The sequence below is a fragment of the Sciurus vulgaris genome (assembly GCF_902686455.1).
Source record: "Sciurus vulgaris genome assembly, chromosome: 19".
Taxonomy (NCBI): Eukaryota; Metazoa; Chordata; class Mammalia; order Rodentia; family Sciuridae; genus Sciurus; species Sciurus vulgaris.
Genome location: NC_136480.1, coordinates 599,477 through 615,896, shown reverse-complemented (window position 1 = coordinate 615,896; position 16,420 = coordinate 599,477). Strand labels below are relative to the sequence as shown.

Here is a 16,420-nt window from a genome sequence, read left to right as displayed (position 1 = left end):
TCGGGGCGGCGGCGGTGGCGGAAGTGGGAGCGGGGCCGGAGTCTTGGCCATAAAGCCAGAGGCGGCGGCAGCGGCGGCGTTGGAGGCTGAGAGACAGCGCCCGGGAGTCCCCTGGCACCGGAATTCGGACTTCTGTGTCCCCTGCCCTCCGTTGCGTCTCCTCCTCGGCGGGAGCCCTCGCGACGCGCCCGGCCCGGAGCCCCCAGCGCAGCGGCCGCGGTAGGCAGCGGGCCCAGCCTGGCCAGCGGCCCGGCCCCATCCCCCTCCGCGGCCTCTCGGTCGCCAGGGCCTCGCGTCCTCCCCGCCCCGGACGGGCTCCCGGCCCAGCCCGGGCCTCGCGGGGAATCCTCGGCGCCGCTCCCGCCCGGGGACCAGGCCGGGGCCGCACCCGGGCGGGGAAGGGTCAGAGGTCGCCGGGGGTGACCTCGGGCCGGTGGCCGACCCCGGCCGCGGGTGGCCGACCGTCGTTCACGGTGGCATCGAGATGGGGGCCCGCGGAGGGCGTTCCCGACTGGCGGCGGGACCGGCGCGAGTGCCTGGGAGGGCGAGCCGGGGAGGCGGGCGCGGAGCGGACTCCGCCCGCCGCGCTGCGGGACGCGCCGTGTGGGCGGGGCCGGCGCCCGGGGCCGCCGAGGCCGCGGGGAGCCGGTCACGTGCCCGGGGCTGGCCCGGGACCCCGTGCGCACGCGAGACGGCTCTGGCCCCGCCGGACGCGAGCGGGTCGCGGTAGATCCTGAGAGAAGTTTGCGAAGTTGCTGGGGTTGGGGGAGGTGGTGGCCGGCCGGGAGCCGTGCGTGCGTTCCGACGCGTCGGGGACCTCGGGCCGGCCGCCGAGATTGATCCCTGCCGAGACGGGCGCGTTCGTGGTACGCCTGGCAGCGCGGCCGGACCGTCCCACGAATATGCTGGTGATGTGCCCGCTTGTTGGTAGACGAAATCCAGAACAGAGAGGTTGAGTCATTTGTTCAAGGTCACACTGCTCCCAAGTTCCAGAGCAGAGATTCAAGCCCAGAGCTCCGTACTCAGCCTGCAACTTCCAACCACTCCTGAGGTTGAGATTTACTTTTGGCCACCTGTCCATCATCTCCTTCCTCCACTTCCTTCCTAGTGATGTCATTTGGGAACCTCTCTGATAGCGTTACTTCCACCTGAAAGCCCTGTCTCGTTTGCATTTGTGACTTACAATTCGTATTTGTGTAGTGTAGTGTCACCAAATTGGAAGCTCTTGAATTCCGCCGAGGTACTGAATTGATTCGAAACGTTTCACTCCTAAATCTTATCTCCAATGAGTTAGACCTGGCAAACCTGCCTTGGAAACCTTTCTTTCACCCAGTGGCTCGGGAGGCTGAGGCAGGAGGGGAGGCTGAGGCAGGAGGATCGCAAGTTGGAGGCCAGCCTCAGCAACTTAGCAAGATGCTAAACAACTCCGGGAGACCCTGTCTCTCAGTAGAATACAGAATAGGGCTGGGGATGTGGCTCAGTAGTCCAGTGCCCCCTGGGTTCAAAACCCGTATCCATCACTCAAAAACAAAAACAAAACAAAAAATAAACCTTTCTTTCTACCATAATTCTTGAATGTCCAGCTAGTCGGTTCTTCCCTATTGGAAATACTGCATCTTTGAATTCTAAAGAACAGACCCTTGTCTCTTCCTTGTGACTTCAACAGCTGATTAGCCGCATGACTTCTCATCCGTGGTTTAATAAGGTCTCCTGTTAGTGTGTTTCTCTCTTCACACTTGGGAGGATTTGTTCAGATTTGAGTTTCAGAACTGGAAAGTAGATATAAATGCTTGAAGACACTGGCCACGCTGAAGCTTGGTGCCCATAACCCTGTTGTGTTCTTGTGTCCATTTTTATTGCTTTATTTACTTTGCTCCCCAGATTGGCAAATTGAAGTGACTAATATGGATTGTAGCCTTGTATAATGTTTGCGTACCGAGGAGGATAGTAATGATGAGCACTTTTTCATCCATTCATGAAATGTTTTGAGTATCTACCACGCATGCATCAGGCGTTGCTCGAAATTGACTCAGGGAACAGGCATGGTTCCTGTCCCCAAGGAATTGTAAAATGTTGAGTGATCATAGCCATGAACTCTGCTTGGCCAAGAACTTGAGGTTTGCTTTTTTTTTTTTTTTTTTTTTTTTTTTTTTTTTTTTTGGTGCCAGGGATTGAACCCAGGGGTACTTGACTATTGAACCACACCCCAGCCCTATTTTGTTTTTTATTTAGAGACAGGGTCTCACTTTTGCTGAGGCTGGCTTTGAACTGGCGACCCTCCTGCCTCAGCCTCCCAAGCTGCTGGGAGAACTTGAGGCTTTTGGAAAGAGGAGTTATTTCTCAGTTCTGCAGATGACGCGTCAGGGATCCAGATAGTCTGGCGCACTGGCTGACTGGAAAGCTCTGTTGATCTGAACAACAGTATCTGTATGGTTTGCTCTGGAGAGTGTAGAAAGTAGCATGGCAGTTTCTAATTGATCCTGTCTTCTGAAAAGTAACCTTCAGCAGGAAACTTGTTTCTCTTTTTGCTCTAGTGGCAATTTTGGTTCACTGGAGAGGGAGACCATGTCACTGTCATTACATTGCACTTTGAGCAAAGGCACATTTGGCAGGCTGGATTTTTTTTTTTCCTAAAACTGACAAGAAAGCTTAATGTCGCACCAATCATAGGATCAGTACGAGTGCTTGATAAAAGCCCTGGCCACCATGTCTCCACAACATTTATGATCGAATTGCATGAGTAAACAGACAGGACAGTGGACTGTAGAAGGCACTCTAAAAATAGTTTCATTGGTATGTCCCCGTGAGTAACTGTCAGCCACCAGTGGGGCAGTGTTTTTTCTTTTTTCTTTTTTTATTAATTCCCCACGACCACCAACTGTGACTTTTTTTTTGCAACAGGGATTGAACCCAGGGACCCTTAACCACTGAGCCACATCCCCAGCCCTTTTTATATTTGATTTAGGGACAGGGTCTCACTGAGTTGCTTAGCACCTTGCCAGGTTGCCGAGGCTGGCCTCCCACTTGCCATCCTCCTGCCTCAGCCTCCCCAGCCACTGGATTCCAGGCATGCGCCTCCACACCTGGCTTTCCAGCTTTGCCTCTTCTTTATCAGAGGCCTCAGCCCTGTAATCAAAGAGCAGTCAGTGCCTTCTAGTAAAATGTGGCTTCGAATCAGTTTTCTCTCTCCACCACCAGGTGAAGCAAGAAAGTTTTGGTTATTTGCTGAGATTTTTTAAGGAGTCTTCAAGGAAACTTCCACCCTTGATCACATTTTTACCTTTATGTTTGGATTGACGTTCCGTGCAGAGCTGGGGTGCACCCAGACCACACTCCTCTCTGCGCTGGTCCTCTCGGGCGTGTGACATAAATATCTTACCCTTTGGTTCCTGTTTTTTTTTTTTGGCCACATCCCAGCGCTTCTGTTTTATTAGCTGGACCTAATGCCTTTCTTCTGTTTTTACCGGTGCTGAGGATGGAGCCCAGGGCCTCACCCTGCCAGGCCAGCGCTCTACCACTGGGCCACCAGCCCAGCCCCTTGCTTCTGTTGTAACCCTGGGAGAAATTCTCCCTCTCCGTCCATGTCAATCAGCAAAGGTGGCTGCGACCCATTTGCCCAGATGCTGGCCTGGGCGCTTGCGGGCAAGGTCTTGCTGGGGAAGGGGGTCGAAGGACGAGTGTCCCCAGCCAAGGCTTGGTGGCTCTTCTTGGTGCTGATGTCTTTTGAAGGGTTAAGCTGGGGACCACCTGCTGCCCACCCGCCTGGCTTTTGGCGCTGGCTCTGCTGACTCGGCTCGCCATGTCGGGTTCCCGTTGCGATCTCCGCGTCCCCGGCTTTGTGTTGTCAAGCTCGCCGGTGTCAGTGGCCCAGGGTGTCTCTGCGCTGCCTCTGCGGCGTTCGCAGCGAGCTCCCCTCTCCGCCCGCGCCTTCCCACGGCTTCTCCGTCCACTGTGCCCTGACTTTACACGGCATTGAAGACTGGGAAACGGCTTGCGTTTGAGCTTCACATTTTTGTTAAGATCTTTCTCTTCGTCGTGGTCGTGGAGGGTGATCTGAGGGTCAGAGGTAGAGGTGACGCGCGGGGGGACGGAGAAAGGGCTTTGAGAAGCCTTCCAGAGTGCGTCCAGAAACAGCTGCTGAGGACAGCCCCCGGCAGCACGTCTCCTGCAGGGAGGGAGGAAGCTGGGGATTTGGTTCCAGGGGTGACACAGCGGTGGCCGGGTGCTGGGGTAGAAGTGGCTGTATTTACTGCCTGGGGCGTGGGGCTCGCACGGGCGCTCTGTTTGAGTGACGTCATCACTGCCTTGGAGATGTGTCAGCCTGATTCTGTTGTGCACTTCCCTGTCCCTGCCTGCCAGGAGCAGGTCTGAGGAAGCCCGAGAGCCAGGACCTGGGTGGCCGGGTTGGGGATCTGCAGCCTGGCTTCGCTCAGGTAGTCTCGTTTGTGTGACTTGCCAGCTAGACTGAGGAGGTGCTCTGTGCTCCCTGGGGCTTCTCACTGGGGACATTCTGGGAGTGACCCACCTCGGTTCGGGAGGCCTTGATGTGCTTATTTTTCCCAGCACTGGGGATCGACCCCTGACTTACGTCCCCAGCCCTTTTTAGTCACCCCCTGAGCCCCATCCCCAGCCCTTTTTGTGCTTTATTTAAGGACAGGGTCTCGCAAGTTGCTCAGGGCCTCGCTGAGCTACTGAAGCTGGCCTCCAACTTGTGATCCTCCCGTCTCAGCCTCCCAAGCTGCTGGGAAAATTAATTCCGTTTAAAAAATAGGTAGGAAGTATAAAGAAGGAAGATTTACGATGCTCTGTTAAGACAAGACCACTCCCATTAACTGGCGGTTTTCCTCCTCTGAATGTGTACTTTAATTTGTTTTTCTTTTAATGAAATTGAACACTCGCCCCCCCAGGATGGTGTGAGCGTTTAAGTGTGGAGGAGAGGGCCATTCTTGGCTCCTTTGAACTGCGCTACCTGTCCTAAGGGACATTCAAAAGACAGGAAGCCGGGGACCATGTGACCAGCTGTATTTTTTCCAAATGTTCCGTGGCAACAGGGGGTGAGCCTGAGGCCTGGAGCCCCAGAATAAGATCTCCTTGCCAAGTGTCACCGGAGAGGCCTTCTGATTTTTCAGCGAGTTGTCATTTCTGTATTTGAGTCAACCAGCCCCGTCCAGGAAAGTGCGCGGATAATTGAAGGACTTGGAGAATCGTCATCCACTCAGAAACACCCCTGCATTGCCCTCAAGTGGTTATCACCCCCTGCCCCTGGGTGACCAGTGTGCTGGTTAAAAAATAAAAATAGTAAAATACAATGAAGCAAAAAAAAAAAGGTCTGCTCCTTTCTTTTTTTTAGAAATTTTTAGTTGTAGATGGACACAATACCTTTCCTTTATTTACTTATTTATTTTCACGTGGTGCTGAGGAGCAAACCCAGTGCTTCCTGCGTGCCAGGCAAGGCTCCGCCACGGAGCCACAAGCCCAGCCCTTTCTTTTTTTTTTTTTTTTGAGGGTCTAACCCATGTCTCACACATGCAAGGCAAGCATCCCGCCACTGAGCTCCTTGTCCCTCTAACCCTTGGACCAATTTTGCTTGACTTGAATTTTACATAAATGGAATCGCACTCTGCATCTGCTTCCTTTAACTCAGAGTTGTTTGTGAGGCTTTATATTAACAATATAAAGTGATTTTTTCGTTGCTTTCTTGTTTTGGTACCAGGGATTGAACCCCAGGGATGTTTAACCACTGAGCCACGTCCCCAGCCCTTTTTATATTCTATTTAGAGACAGGGTCTTGCTAGGTTGCTCAGAGCCTCACTAAGTGGCTGAGCCTGGTGAGCCTCCTGCCTCAGCCTCCCGAGCTGCTGGGATGCCAGGTGTGTGCCACCACACCCAGTTTATCTGCAGTTTTAATTCCTTTTTCATGGTTCAGTACTATTCTATGATGTGCTGTATCATAATGCATTTACAGTTAGTAGTGCCAGGTGCCGTGGTGCACACCTGTGGTCCTGGCCATGTGGGAGGCTGAGGCAGGAGGATTGTTTGATGGCAGGAGTTCAAGACCAGCCTGGGCAACTTAGACCCCATCTCAAGAAGATAAATAAAGCAGATAGGCTGAGTGTCTGCATCTGCATCTGTTTTTGGTGGAGCTGCCTTAAAGGACGGGGAAGCTTGAGGAACAGCTGATTTTCAATCCGTTCTGGAGGAAGAAGCTTGCGCTCAAGATGTTGGCAGAGGGGCTGGGGATGTGGCTCAGTTGGGAGAGCGCCTGCCTCGCATGTGCAAGGCCCTGGGCTCCATCCCAGCACCACAAAGGGGAAAAAGGATATCGGGAGAAAGAGGGTCTTCTCAAGCCTCTGTCCTTGGTGGTGGGCGGCTTGTTCCGTCTTGCCCGATAGCCACCTGATCTTGCTTCTGTGTGTCAGCCACCTGACCTCTTCCCGGCGGATGACACCAGTCATGTAGAACCAGGGCCCACCCTGCTGACCTCATTTCTCCTTAAGTACCTGTTTTAAAGGTGCTGTTTGCCAATGAGTCACATTCAGAGGCCGTGGGGGTTGGAGTCTCAGTATACGAAGCCGGGGCAGAGCACACTTCAGCCTGCGGTGGTCTCTCTGTACTGAGTAGGACCCATTTTCAAAGCACAGCAGTTTACATCCCCAGCCCTCTTTATGTTATTTAGAGACAGGGTCCTGCTGAATTTGTGAGGCAAGATCCTCCTGCCTCAGCCTCCTGGGGCCTCTGGGATGACAGGCGTGCGCCACAGCCCCCAGCTAGTTCACACTCTTGTTAGCCGAGCTCGGGCGTTCTAGATATTCCACGTGCTCGCTAACGCTTACTTGCTTCTTCTAGCCTCTCTTCCCCAGGATACAGTCTCTTTCTTTATCAGTGCAGGGAACCCTTGAGGGGCTTGTTGGAGGTTGTTTCTACAGCAGAATGTGTCACGGTTTGACACTACCTCTTGTTAAACGTGTTGGCATCAGAAAAGCAGAATGACACTGGGTGCACCTGTCATCCCAGCAGCTCGGGAGGCTGAGGCAGGAGGATTGCAAGGTGGAGGCCAGCCTCAGCCACTTAGCGAGGCCCTGAGCAACTCAGCGAGACCCTGTCTCTAAATAAAATAGAAAAAGGGCTGGGGAGGTGGCTTAGGGGTTAAGCAGCCCTGGGTTCAATCCCTGGTGCCAAAACCAACAAACCCAGAACGGCTGTAGTCTGGTGAGTAAGCGGGTCGCCCTTGACACTCCCCCTCACGGGATCTTTGCTTTTATACTCTGCACCCGTGCTCGTTGCACTTGGCCCAGAAGAACCACGTGCTGTATGGACGTGGCCAGCGTAGACCGTGCTTTCCTTCAGACTTTGTCCCTCCCCCTGTCCTTAAAATACTGGATTCCGTCACACACGTGCTAGAAAGAGGTCGACCGTTCAGATGTCAGCCAGCAGTTGACCTGCAGCTTTTTGGCTGCTGGGTCTTGAACTCCGAGCCTGCGCTTCAGACCTTAGTGTGATGGACGCGTTATGAGACTTGGCCCCTTCCCAGCCCCAAACTCCTTGAGGGCCGGCGTGAATCATCATTCTCTGAAGGATCTTGAAATGTTACTTCAACTTTTGTTTTCAAATTTTATAGTTCTAAGAGCCGGGCACAGTGGCACACGCCTGTCATCCCAGTGGCTTGGGAGGCTGAGGTAGGAGGGCTGCCAGGTGGAGGCCAGCCTCAGCAATTGTGTGAGACCCTGCCTCAACATAGAAAATAAATGAGTAAATAAATAAATGAAAAGGACTGGGATGTGGCTCCCTGGGGCCAAGTAAATAGTTTTGCAGCTCTAACTTTGCAGAGTAAATCACTGTTTCTGCAGGTCACGCAAATGGCTGTTTCCGCGTAACTATGTGCCAGTTAGGCTTCTGGGACAGTGTCAGCGTGTAGCCTTAGTGAACGACAAGCTGTGTGTCTCGTGCTTGATTGACAGATCGTTATTGTCTATTGTAAGGAAACACTGCAGCAGCTGTGGGGTGTGCAAAATGGAGAGCCCTGGAGGGCAGATGAGAGTCATCAAAATAGCTTAAAGAAAATGCTAGAAGATGGGTGCAGTGACTTGGGAGGCTGAGGCAGGAGGATCGCAAGTTGGAGGCCAGCCTCAGCAAGTTAGCAAGGCCCTGAGCAACTCAGTGAGACCCTGTCTCTAAATAAAATGTAAAAAGGGCTGGGGAGGTGGCTCAGTGGCTAAGGGCCCCGGTACCGAGCTAGAGTCGTTTGGTGACTGGGTGGACAGGGAGGGGCTGATGGGGTTTGGGTGAAGTTAATATGGAGCGAGACTTGGGGTCACCATTGAAGTTGGGAATGGCATGAGCAGACGAGCGGATGCTGGGGTAGCAGCGCCTCCACTTTGGGAATGACTGCAGGCTGGACCTGGCGGAAAGGCCAGGCGCTGCCACGCCACGTGGCCACAAGGTCAGGTTTCAGTGGACAGCGCTGTCCTCTACAGACAGCGTCACCCCTGTGGAGTGAACCAGAGGTAGCCCGGTTCCGCATCGGGAATGACTCTGACGTTGTAATGTGCCTGAAGAGACCCCCGTGAGGCGCTCCGAGGTGCCAGGGTCAGAGTCCAGGTGTTGTCCTTAGTCCTGAGAGGGGTTCCTCAGAAGTGCCTTTAACAGGTAGCGTGCGGCAGTCCCAGCCGCTGGAGAGGCTGAGGCACGAGGATCACAAGTTGGAGGCCAGCCTCTGTGACTTTATCCCAGAACAGAACACAGAAAGGCCTGGGGGTGTAGCTCGGGGAGAGCACCCTGGGTTCAGCCTCCAGCTTCTTGAAAAGAGTGCCTTCAACAGCAGGTTGGAAGTCGGAGCTGGCCTGGGGGCGGGGTAGAGGAGGAGAGCAGTTAATTTGGCTTTCCTCTTGAGCCAGCCCGCCCGCCGCCGTGGGCTCCTCGTAGCAACTCACGGACAGTCCGTCCCACTGTCTAGATGCCTGCGCTGTCTAGTGTTGAGACCTGTGAGCTGCTGGAAGTACTTCTTATCTAACTGCGTTGCCAGCTCCCTGCTTTCCAGTCTGTCTCATCATCAAGCAGAAAAGGCAGCATCTTGCCTCGGACTAGACTCCTAACGTTTGGTTTGGTACCAGGGTTGAAAGCTGAGAACAGGGTCGGGGTGTAGCTTGGTGAGAGAGCCCAGCAAAGCTGGGACAGTAGTCAAGAGTCCAACCCAACACTGTGGCGCAGGACTGAAATATGGAGGCTGAGGCAGGAGGATTGCAAGTTGGAGGCCAGCCTCAGTAACTCAGCAAGGCCCTGAGCAACTCTGCGAGACCCTGTCTCAAAATAAAATATAAAAGGGGCTGGGGGTGTGGCTCAGTGGTTAAGCAGCCCAGGGGCGACCCCAAAGAAAGAGTCCATTATTCTGGGAGAGAGTCCTCCTAACAATGATTGCTTTACAAGGAACCTACTCCTGTCGGTTGCCTGGGTTTTTTCCCTCCCGGTGGGAAGGTGAGACCCAGATCATGTTTCTGGGAACAGTCTCCGCACCTTTTATAGAACTCGACCATTACCTTGTTTAAGCTTCACGAGTTCAAACTGAATAGCCTTTGGCTTGTCACTGATGGTCTTCCAGATGAGGAAACCGCTCGCCAAGACCTGCTAGGCGTCATGCAGCTTCCGAGTCGTGGGGCTGAGACTAGCACCCGGGGTTCCAAGTGTGCAGATGGTTCTGCGACCTTAATAATGGCTTCTTTTGTGGAAGAACCGAACCACCTGTGTGGATTTTAGCCTTCAGTTTCATTTCATTGTTTCAGACATGCTTTTGGGCCACTGCTGTGCTACTGCACCCGCGTTGCCAGCCTCAGCCATTTAGAGACCCTGCCTCATAACAAATAAAAAGTGTTGTGGAGGTGGGTCTGTAGTAGTGCCCCTGGGTTCATTTCCCAGCACCACCAGAAAGTAAAAGAGAGAGAGGTCCTTTGACTCTTCTGTTAGGGGTTGACTGCTTCCTGGTGGCAGATTTTCAAGCAGCGTCAGACACCGCTGTAGTGACAGCACAGGTTTCTTCCCTGCTCGTTCTGCATGTTCAGCGTGGATTGTCTTTATTTTTATTTGTTTGGTACTGGAGAGTGAACCCAGGGGCACTTTTGCCTTTTTATATTTTATTTAGAGACAGGGTCTTGCAGAATTGCATAGGGCCTTGCTAAGTGGCTGAGGCTGGCCTCCACCTTTTGATCCTCCTGCCTCAGCCTCCCAAGCCACTGGGATGACAGCTGTGTGCCACTGTGCCTGGCTCAGCATGGGTTTTCTAGAGAGTTTTGTATGGTTTGGGTTCGGTTTTATTTCCCCCGTGTGGGGACGGAACCCAGGGCCCGGTGCGTGCTAGACAAGCCCTTTACCGCGCCGCCGCACCCCCAGCCCTGCATCGTCTTCTGCCGTAGGAGCAGCTTCCATGTGGAATGTGCTTGGTTGTCTTGGCAAAGGGAGAAAGAGCCCCTGGAGGCTGTTGCGCCCACGGTTAATTGTTCCTGCCCAGTAATGGCACATCACTTGTGCTTACGAGTCATTGGCCAGAGTGAGTCACACCACCCCGAGAACCAAGAGGTATGATCCTGCTGTAGACCCAGGAGGCACAGCTGGGGAGGCCCTGGCTTGTGATCGGTACTGTTGGGAAAGAAGTGCTCACTGTGGCTTCTTACTATGGTCACCTTGCTGTTTAAATGCTCAAAGAGGATAAGTTGGCGGGGCAAGGTGGTGCACGCCTCTCATCCCAGCGACTCAGGAGGCTGAGGCAGGAGGACCGCTAGTTGGAGGCCAGCCTTCACAACTCAGTGAGGCCCTAAGCCACTTATTGAGACCCTGTCTCTAAATAAAATACAAAAAGAGCTGGGGATGTGGCTCGGGTTAAGCACCCCTGGGTTCAATCCCCGGTACCAGAAATATAAAAAATGAATGAGCAGCCTCGTTCTGGATGCCAGGTGCCTGTTGTCACTCAGTGGTTTGCTGTTGTAAGCTGCTTTTCAGGGCTTTGCCTGGTGACCTCAGCTCACGTGTCTTGAAGTCACCTTTGCACGTAGTAGGTCTGAAAGGAGGGGTCCAGCCCTAGCCCTGCCCTGCCTTCCATATCATCAGCCTTACTGATTCCTGCCACCCCCACCCCGCCCAGGGTCCTCGCCCCACGTCACTGCCCCGCGGTGGCCAGCGTGCCTCGGGTTCTTGGACCCTCTGTTTTACCATTGCCCTGGGCTCAGGCCTCGAGGACTGCTGGCCTGGCTTCGTGCCTTCCGGGCAGACTCTCTTCCTGGCCACTCGTGGTCCCTGCCTCCCTTCACCTCTGCCTGGCCTCCTGTTAGCTGCTGCCTCCTCCGCTCAGGCACCGGGCGTGTTGCTTGGCTTTTCTCAACCACTGCAGCCCGGTAGACTCTCACGTCTTTTTTCTTTTTTTTGTACTGAATTGAGTCCAGGGCGCTTAACCACTGAGCCACATCCCCAGTCTTCTTTGTTTTTAATTTGACACAGTCTCGCTCAGTTGCTTCCGGCCTTGTGAAATTGCTGAGGCTGGCCTCCAACTTACGATCCTCCTGCCTCAGCCTCCCGAGCTGCTGGCATGACAGGCGTGTGCTGCTGCGCCGGGCTCTATGCTCACCTTTTACTGAATCCTCCTCACGCTGCCACAGTGATATTGCCACTGGATTTCATCTGTGTGTCTTGCCAGTCCTAGGAAGGGATCTTCAGGGTATCTTTTTTCCAGAGATTTGCCACTTTGTTTAAAAAAAAAAAAAAAAAAAAAAAAAAAAAAAACCATGAGGATGTCCCCCGTGGCTTTGAGTCCAACGCAGGCAGGTGCATCTGTTGTGATCCCAGCCGGAAAAAAGGACACGCGTACTTCCTGCTGTCGTTTGAAATCCCGTGAGGAGCTGCGGTGGTCGTGTCCTGAAGCTGGACCACAGTGTGGTTCGCAGGCGGGCTGCGTCTCGGCCTGCTTTTCCGAGAAGTCAGAGAAGTGGGTCCTCTTGCTTACATCCTTCCATATCGTGACACTCTCTGGCTCTTGGGTCATACTGCTGTGGCTTTTGCAATATCCTAACTGGCGAGATGACACCATCAGAAATTTAAAGGACCCACTAGCTGTTTCGAAAGCCACCGACATGGTGCCTTACCTATTTATTTCTTCATGAAATGCCAAGAATGGCCTCAGGGCTAGGCAGGTAGGTTTTTTTTCCTTAAAAAATGGACCTGCTTAGGCTGGGCGCGGTGGGACACACCTGTGATGCCAGTGACTCAGGAGGCTGAGGCAGGAGGATCATGAGTTGGAGGCCAGCCTCAGCAAAAGTGAGGCCCTGAGCAACTCAGCGAGACCCTGTCTCTAAGTAAAATACAAAATAGGGCTGGGGAGGTGGCTCAGTGGGTAAGGGCTCCTGGGCTCAGTCCGCAGTACCCCTCCCCGCAATAAAGGACCTGCTTCTAAATTACAGAAGTAGCGCGGAAGACTGGGAATAGTTCCTGTGAATAGTTTCCTCTGTCTGGATGATTCATTGACAGTAGTTGAGAACACATGCACCGTGCACTGGGGATGAGCCCTGAAGCCACGCTGTCCTCACCTTTTACTGATTCCTGTTCTGTCTTTGTTTTGAGTCAGGGCCTCGCTAAGTTGCTGAGCCTGACCTTGAACTTGGAACCCTCCTGCCTCAGCCTCCTGAGTTGCTGGAATGAGAGGCATGAACCACCATGCTCAGAAAAAGTTAACATTTTTAAATAAAATTTAAATGGAATCACAACAGTACATGGTCTTCTGCAGTTTGCTTTTTAAAAATTTTACCACGACGGTAGACATCTTTCCTTGAAAGTAAAAATAAAATTCTTTTTTTTTTTTTTTTTTTTTTTTTTTTTTTGGTATTAGGGATTGAACCCAGGGCATTTATTTATGTTATACATAAAATTTATATTTTATTTAGAGACAGGGTCTCACTGAGTTGCCTACCTAGGGTGTCGGAAGTGGCTGAGGCTGGCCTTGAAGTTTTGATCCTCCGGCCTCAGCCTCCTGAGCAGCTGCAATGACAGGCAGGCGCCACCGCATCAGGAGCTCGGCACATTGTTTTGTTTCTGAAGTTTTTCCAGGCTGGGGATGTGGCTCAGTTGGTAGACGCCTGCCGCGCATGCCGGAAGCCCTGGGTCCCATCCCAGCACCACCTTAAAAGAAAAGGTTTCCGTTGGGGCTCCGTGGTAGAGGGCTCCCCAGCACATGTGAGGTACTGGGTTCGGTCCACATAAAAATAACTTTAAAAAAAATAACAGCAGATGGAGTTTTTAAATCTTTAAAAATCCACAGAATCTCATTAAAAGAATTTTCTTTCCTCTCCGCAGTCCTGGGAATCCAGCCCAGGGCCTGAGGCATGGTAGGTGAGCCGCCACGCTGGTCTCAGTGGCTTTGTAAGACTGCGCTCCTCGAAACCGAGCCGCGCTCAGCTTTAGGAGAACCACCGCGTGTGCACGTTCTTGCACGCGTCTGAACAGTTCCTTATTGGGTGGGGGTTAAGCAGCCTTAAAATTTGGTTGCCATGCCAAACTGCCTTCGGGCTGGTGGTACCCGTCACGCTGGTACTTTGAGAATCCCGCTGAAAGAGGCGCCGCTTTGAGGTGATGCTTCAGCGGAGCTGGGTGGGAGAGCGCGTGCCCAGCGTGCGGGAGTCCCGGGACTCGCTCCCTTGCGCCCCAGAACGAAACAGCAACGCCGTGTTTCCTTGGTAGGCGAAGGCTTCTGCAGGACCTTCGTTAGCCATCTCCTCCCCTTTGTGAATGGCCTCTTGTTCCCCGCAGCCTCGTGAAGGTCATTCCCGCCTCTGATTTATAGGTTCCTCACGTGGCAAGAATCTGATCCTTTTCACGTTGCACGTACTTCTTGGCTTGTTCCCTTTTCGTTTGCTTTGCCGGGTGGGGTGAGGTTTTTATGGTTGTTGTTTCGTATCAGAGATTGACCCCCGGGGCGCTTAACCCCTGAGCCACATCCTCAGCCCTTTTAATGTTTTATTTAGAAACAGGGTCTCGCTGAGTTGCTGAGGCTGGCCTCCAACTTGTGATCCTCCTGCCTCGCCTCCCCGGCTGTTGGGATGACCCGCGTGCGCCACTGCACCTGGTGAGGGGGTGTTTTTGTAGTACAGAAACTTTCCTGAGTCACGTCTGTCAACTGCTTTTGTTTTCTGGGTTTTGTGAGGTACCTAGCCCATGTGGGGTTTCTCTGTACGAGGTCCGGTTGCTCAATTGTCCCTAGCGTTTCATCGTGTTATCATCCCGTCCTCACTTGACTAGAAATGATTCGCTCGCACACCCATACGCCACCCACGTGTGTCTTTTTTAAACTCTTCTGTTCCATTCTCTGTCTGTGGAACAGTTCGGCTGCCTTGCTTGCTTCTGCTTCGTGGTATATTTTGGTAAGCCAGGCAGTCTTCTGTCTTTGCTGTGGCTGGAGTTGGACTCTGATTAAATTGTTGCTCTTCTAGTCCTTTGTCCTGGTCTCTTCGTCTGATGGGCAGAAGCATTCATGAAGAAACTTAGGGGAAGTTGCTCTTTCCAGCGTTTCTAGGACAGATACTGTCAAGCCGGGTTTTATTGAGCGCCTACTATGTCCCAGGCCTGTGCAAAGAATAGCTGTACAAATGGCAGAAAACCTGATTCCTAACCCCAAGGAAGCCCTGGGGCTGTGGGAATAATACGTATATTCTAGTCTTCGTATTCCTGTTGTCTTAGGGATTTTTTTTTTTTTTTTTTTTTTTTAATGTGTCCTACTTAGCTGTCCATGACAGCAGGGTGCACTGTGACCTGTCACGCACACTTGGGGCATCACTCCCCATCCTTGTGGTGGGACAGGGCATGGAGCTTCCCTGGTCGTGTGTCCACATGTGAACAGGAAAGTTCCGTCCTGTCCGTTCCACTATCTTTCCCGGGCCCGTCGCCCCGTCCCCCTTCGTCCCATCCTGGGGACTTCTTCCGCCGCTCTTCCCGCAAGCATTAGACTTTGAATTCTGTTCCTGAAGCTTCTGAGCGTGTCACGTGTGGCCTCCTTGGCCTCTCGTGCATACACACTCACTTCGTCACCTGCCGTCCAGATTATTGCCTCTGAACTCTTGTCTGACCTTGACAAATTAGATTTCTTTATCCCTCTGCTAGTTATTAATGGCAGCTTCCACAGGCATGTCCCAGGCTTTGCATCACGAAAAATATTTCTTTTTTGTTGTATCATGAATTCATTTGGACAGATAGAGATGGGCTAGTTGATTTTGACAGTAGACTAGACTGTTGGGTCAGGTTTTGTTTGGCAGGTTTTCTGAAGAAGTGTCACAGTCGAATTGGGTAAAATGAGCGCCTTTTATTTCTGTTTTATTTACTTATTATCATACTGGGGATGAACCCAGGGCCTCGTGCTTGCAGGGCAAGCACTCCACCCCTGAGCCGTCTCCCCAGCCCTCTTTTTATTTCTTATTTAGAGACAGGGTCTCGCTGAGTTGCTCAGGGCCTCACTAAATGACTGAGGCTGGCCTCAGCTTTCAGTCCTCCGGCCTCAGCCTCCTGAGTCTCTGTGATGACCGGCATGCCCCACAGCCTGGCAGCAATGCCTTTTAGGTGGGAAGGGGGCGAGCGTGTACCAGGTCTCGCTGTCGTTTGAAGGTGTGGCCGATCGTGTGCATGTCGGAAGGAGCCCTGCCTGCATGGAGCCCGCGCCGCTCCCGTCTTCTGGGGCTTGCAGCTCTGTGAGCTGCTGAAGTCGTCTGAGCTGTCGAGCACCCACGCTCAGGTTTCTGTTAACCAAGGAGGGAGGGGGCCGTCTTGCAGGGACACCTCGGCCGTGAGGTGGCACGCCTGGCCAGGCCAGTGGTGGAGAGTTAATGAGTAACTTCCCCGTTCAGGATCTGAGAGTGCACTTGGCCATTCTGCTGCCCCCTGCTGCGGTAGGGAACACCGTGTCCCAGCCCGGTGCCGCAGGGGAGGGGAAGTGTCGTCTGCTGCAGGCATCGCGGGGCTGGGCTGGGAGCCGCCCAAGGACTGAGGCGGCGTCTGCCCCGACGGATCTTCCTCTTGGCTGTTGGGCACGTGGAGTGCCAGCTCCAGAAGATGAACTAGTTGGTAGGATCTTGCAAGCTGGGCAGTAGGTTTTAGGACCCCTTTAACTGTGTGTGTGTGTGTGTGTGTGTGTGTGTGTGAATAGGCGATGGCGTGTTGGTAGATCAGAGGGACACCTGACAAACCAGCCTTGTTCTGTCTTGGTCTGTGCCTACTAAGAGACAGTGCTGAGCTCTCTGAAATTCCTGGGTTTTTTGCTGGGGGCTGTTGACATACAAAAATGATAGTTTTTGTTTGTTTTGATACGGGGAATTGAACTCTGGGGCACCTAACCCCTGAGCCACATCCCAGCCCTTTCTATATTTTATTTAGAGACAGGGTCTCGCTCAGTTGCTCAGGACCT

At 53.0% G+C, this 16,420-nt stretch overlaps 1 protein-coding gene across 1 annotated transcript in view; it reads left to right on the top strand.

Annotated features, from left to right (window-relative positions):
- The window catches only part of RAB7A (RAB7A, member RAS oncogene family), a 40,654-nt gene continuing 24,234 nt past the window's right edge, over positions 1-16,420 (top strand). The window contains exon 1 of the mRNA XM_079122148.1: positions 1-219. The gene's annotated coding sequence lies outside the window, so the exon portion shown is untranslated. The remainder of the gene's footprint in view (positions 220-16,420) is intronic.